The sequence below is a fragment of the Tiliqua scincoides genome, chromosome 1 (assembly GCF_035046505.1).
Source record: "Tiliqua scincoides isolate rTilSci1 chromosome 1, rTilSci1.hap2, whole genome shotgun sequence".
In the NCBI taxonomy this organism is placed as follows: Eukaryota; Metazoa; Chordata; class Lepidosauria; order Squamata; family Scincidae; genus Tiliqua; species Tiliqua scincoides.
The window spans coordinates 309,806,142-309,811,401 of NC_089821.1; the positions used below are offsets into that span (position 1 = coordinate 309,806,142).

The 5,260-nt window shown below is 48.2% G+C and overlaps 1 pseudogene; it reads right to left on the bottom strand.

The window, feature by feature from the left end:
• Positions 1–3,747: 3,747 nt before the first annotated feature.
• LOC136637209 (5S ribosomal RNA) lies at positions 3,748–3,867 on the bottom strand (annotated as a pseudogene).
• Between the last annotated feature and the right edge of the window lie 1,393 nt (positions 3,868–5,260).

Sequence of the window (5,260 nt, forward strand, 5' to 3'; positions counted from 1 at the left end):
GTATCCATGCTTGGAGGCAACAGCTTCTCTGTGACCAGCAAACCAGAGGAGAGTGCAGTTCTCACGTTTGTTTTATGATTGAATCGGTTTATCGCCTTTTGATGTGATCTGGAAGAGAATGGGTCATACTCGAAGATGACTTTCATATCTGAATTTTTCCCCTGAGGAAGAACTTGTCTCTTCAAAATGTGTCAGGGAATTAGCTTGGCAATAAATTATTTTCTGCACCTGGTGGTTTCTGCCTCTTGCAGCTTCTCACTCTGTGGCTCGACCCTCCCTCGGCCTACAAACCCCAGCGCATGCCCACCACATGTCCCCAAGTGTTTGAGATGTGTGTCTCCCTTTCACACTGAACGTGGTCCTCCACAGCAAACATCACTGTGCACGCAGCAAATGGATCTGTGGCATGCAGCCTGAACTGGCTCTCTAGAGCTTCAATAACCAGGGGGACCGAGAAGGGGGTCTCGTTAGTTGGCCTGTGCTTTAATTGCTGCAAGACGTTCGCTTTTATACAACTCAACATTGTTGGGGGGGGGACCTAAAAGGGAATTCCCCCAACTCATTGCATTTCCATAAATGTTTGTGACAAGTTAGCTCCGTGCTACAATAAATCATTGCATCCCCCCCCTTTACAAGCTCTCCAGCTGTTTATGCAAAAATGTAGCAGTAACAATAAAAGTGAGTTGATAGTCCCTGCACATGCATTTTGCGGTGATGAAACCTTCTCTGCAACATGATCGCCTGCAACTGCCTTCTCCAGAGAGCTGTCCATGGAATTCTGCACCAAGCAACCCCATCGTTTTACTTTGCAAGTTGGATACAATGTGCACTTGTGATGGGTGATGCCACCAGTGAGGCCTGACGGGCAGGAGTTGGGGGCTCTCGCTCATGTCTGATTGCATCCCACCTGCACCTGTGTGAAGACTTCTGGTGCGCACACACAGATGAACACATTTTAAGCTGCATGGGGCTGGGGAATCTCCATTATTACTCCCATGTGACTATTTTTAAGGCCAGCCCAAGATTGTTGGCAACCTTCAGTCTCGAAAGACTCTGGTATCGCACTCTGAAAGGTGGTTCTGGAACAGCGTCTAGTGTGGCTGAAAAGGCCAATTTGGGAGTGACAATCCCTTCCACACCGGGAGCAAGTGCAGTCTGTCCCTGGTCTGTCTCCCTGGCTATGGGCCTTCCTTCTTTGCTGTTATCACAATATCCCAGAGGTGATATATTTGGTGGTATCACAGAAGATGCTGGAACTGATCTCAGGTCACACACGATGGTGCATGACCGCCAAATGGATACCCCAGCATTTGCAAGAGACTTTGCAAGAGATCCTTGCATGACACCTCTGGCAAGAGACACGGGAAGAGATCCTGCAGGACACCTCTCAGGTTGCATGTGCTGCTTCACTATCCCCTCACAAAAATGCTTACCACCCCCCAAGGAATTCTGCATTGCCAGTATAGTTTGGCCACCCTTGAATTTTGCTCAAGAATCTAATGAGTTTTCCATTGGTGGGGGGAAAGCCAGCCTCTTTTGCTTGACTTTCATTTCCATCCCCCACTGGTCCCGTAACATACTGTTGGAGACAACAGACACCTAAATTGTGGTATGTTTCATCCCTACTTTGAGATTTCTGCTTGACAAACCCTCCATTATGAAATGTGAATGTCCTTCTGGTGCCTCTGGCAGTAGAGGTACAATGCATTGCCCTGCCACCCAGGGGGTGACATCACATGGCATTGTGTCACATGATGTCCCTTCTGAGTTCTCCTGAGGAGGGGTGCTTGCTGTGGTGGCTTCGCGCCCCCCGTTCCTTCTCCTGTGCAGTCTCCCCTTATTCTCCTCCGTAAACAGGGCAGAGCCAGGGGCAGTCATGCAGCCTCCTTGGAGTAGTGCCCAGAGCAGATGCACCTCAGACTCCGCCCTAATTACGCCTCCGCCTAGGCACCAATTGGGATGTTGCATCCTCTGTGACATTAGCAGGGAGCCTGAAGCGCATCTTCTCAAGCTGTGTGGTGCAACCACTTGGCATGCCCCAATGTTTTGGAATGAACCCTGACAAAATGCCAGTTGCTCAGGGAAGTAGCCCTGGGAAATAAAATGAAACGTGACACTTGAAAGACAAAGTGAGTGTCAGGCTTGCATCAGCTGACTTCCAGGTGCCATTTTGTCTAACTCACTCATAGATTAGAGATATATAAATTTCAAGGAGGTGCAGTGGGTGAGGAGGCAGGTGAGGCAGAGCCTCCCCACCCGAGTCCTTTGAAAAGTGCCTCCATGTGTGAGGTGTGAAAGCACTCACAACCCATGTGCTGGGAGGGGGCTTTGCCTCACCTGCTTCCCCACCACATGGTCCTGGTAAATTGAACTCTCCAACTACCCTTAGTCAACACATTTTGGGTTGTTGAAATTGGGCACAAAGTACTGTGTGGTTTAAGGTGAGACCCTGAAATGAATTATTTGGGTTTTTTTGTTTACAAAAATCATAACCCCCTTTCTCCATGAAAGATATGAGGTAATTAGCAATGACAAAGAGAAGGGGTTACAAACCACAAGAAGGGACCCACCATAAAATGTTGCCACACCGAACCAGTATCAGAAGACCTCTGTGGGGCACCAGTATTTTCTGCCTGGCTCGTTACTCTAACAGAGCAGATGCCAGCCACACTAATCCACTTTTTAAGTTTAGCCTTGGGGAAGTGCAGGTCACTGAGGTTATAATGGCAGGCATGTGGCACAGCTATGCTCTCCTATGCCCCGGATTTGGAGGGCAAGGGGGTTTCTCACAGGGAACACTGAGACATGGCTGAGCTCCCTTCTCTGCTCAACTCTCTGAGCGTAAACAGACAGACACACGATTATAGTTTAGGGCAGTTTATTCCGTTGACTGTTTTAATGGCTACAAGAAGTTCCAAGTTGCATCACTGTGCTGGGATCATGGACACTAACATGAGTTTCTTCTCTTTTCTAGGTTGAATCTGGTGTGGTCATCAGAGTGCTGCAATGGATGGGAACAGTTGCCCTCTGGTGGTTCAGGTAGGTCTCAGTGGGTGTCTGGGTTCTAGCAGGGTTGGTGAGGGAGAGGCCAGCTGCTTGCCCCAGAGGTGGAGACATTTGTCTTGCCCCCACTTCTGCAGCCTTGACAGACTGGGGTCTTGGTGAGTGTAATCTCCTCATCAGGTGAGGGGGTTGGTACTTCCTTGTCAGCTCCCCTCTCTCTTTAGGGTGCCGGGTCTGACATGGTTGGTCTTCAGTAGGTCCAGGGGTATGGAGCAGCTCCTCCATTCCTGAGAGAGCCACCCACCTTATCCAAACACCTGGGGACACTTGGTTCAAACTGAAGCTGGCAGCCCAGGTGCCCAGCCCCACCTCTTCTGGGCTGTTTCTTCAGCTTCCAGGCCTGCCCTGAGCTGCCACAAACTCTTGCAAGGGCTTTGGGTGGCACAAGGGCCCAGCTGGCTATGTCAACTTCTGTGACAGCTCTGGAGCAGCTGTCTGGTGCCTGGCGCAGCCACAAGCCAGCACCATGTTAGGTACACCTATGGGCTTTGCTATTGGTTGGCAACCTTCAGTCTCGAAAGACTGTGGTATAAGCCTATAGCACCCGGTATTCCCAAGCGGTCTCCCATCCAAGTACTAACCAGGCCTGACCCTGCTTAGCTTCCAAGATCAGACAAGTTCGGGAGATAGTGTTCAGTATAGGGAGATGGTTGGCAACCTTCAGTCTTGAAAGACTATGGTATAAGCCTACAGCACCCGGTATTCCCAGGCGGTCTCCCATCCAAGTACTAACCAGGCCTGACCCTGCTTAGCTTCCGAGATCAGACAAGATCAGGCATGTGCAGGGTAACAGTTGCTGTGGGCTTTGCTATTAGGCTGAAGGGTTCTTGTTCACCACATAGGAAGGGCAACCCAGCCATCTTTTCATTCCCCTTCCTCTCCCCACCAAAAATCAAAATGTTGATAAAACAGCACCTCTGTTTTCAAGGTAGTTTCAACTAGCACCTGAGGGCAAATGCAAATCAATGTTCCTGAAAAAAAAAATGCCTCTTCAAAATAACAGTCCCTTGCTCAGTAAATGCTCATAGTATCACCTGGTCACCACCTTTGAAAGAGCAACACTGTGTCTGACTTCAGTCTGACCAGGGAACACTCCAAACAGCTTCAGTTCAAACATCTGTTTGCAGCTTTATGACCAGTACAACTATCTTCCTAAGCAGAAACTGTGCTTACAAAATCAGTCCACAGGTGAAATTTTTGTTTTAAGTTTTGACTTCCATGCTGCAGCAGTTCAGGTTCAGAGCAAAACTATCTGTAAATTCCATAAATATGAACCAAGTAAAATTAACTCAAAAACTCGCATCAGATTTCTTGTGACAGCCCAAGACTATTCCTTTAACACACACTATTCCTTTAACACACACACACAAATGGTTGCAGAAAGTTTTGATTGTTAAGTTTAACTCATAGAGATAATTTTGGAGTCCTTGTTGTGAATGTCCATGACATGTTTGGAGTCCATGAGTGAATCTTACAATCAAATATGCTTTTCTCCTGCTACAGTGGCTCAGTTCAGACAACACATCAAAACATGTTTTGCGGTAACCCCAAAGCAGGGGTGCCCAAACCCTGGCCCGGGGGCCATTTGCGGCCTTCAGGGCTCTCCAATCCAGCCGGCAGGGATCCCACAGTCTCCAATGAGCATCTGGCCCGCTGGAGACTTGCTGGAGCCTGCACTGGCCCCACCTGACTTTTCTCAGTGTGAAGGCCAACTGTTTGACCTCTTGCGAGAGCTGCAGGCCAAGGTCTCCCTCCGATGCTTGCTGTTTCATGTTTGTGAAGCTGCAGCGGCAGCAAAGAAAGGCTGGCCTTGCTTTGTGTGAGGCCTTGAGCTATTGCTAGACCTTCATTCATTCTTATAAGATCTATCTCAAATATTCATTCATGTAAATTTATATAAATGTATTCAAATTTTAAATGTAAATTAATTGGACACTCCTGCCATAAAGAGAACACACAGCAGAAAACATGATCTGCAAATCTACTTCAAACTTTGGTTTCTAACTTTGGTGTACTTTCTGATTGCAAGTCATGAATTGGGTTATTCAAACATCGTGACAAACCATACTTAACCATGGTTTGGCATGACAACTGAACGGAACCCATGTGGGTTTCTTTGTTTCAGTCGCCTCATAGGTTACACCACACCAGATGCACCAGCCACACCAAGTTACACCACACTGCCTGAGCCTCTGTT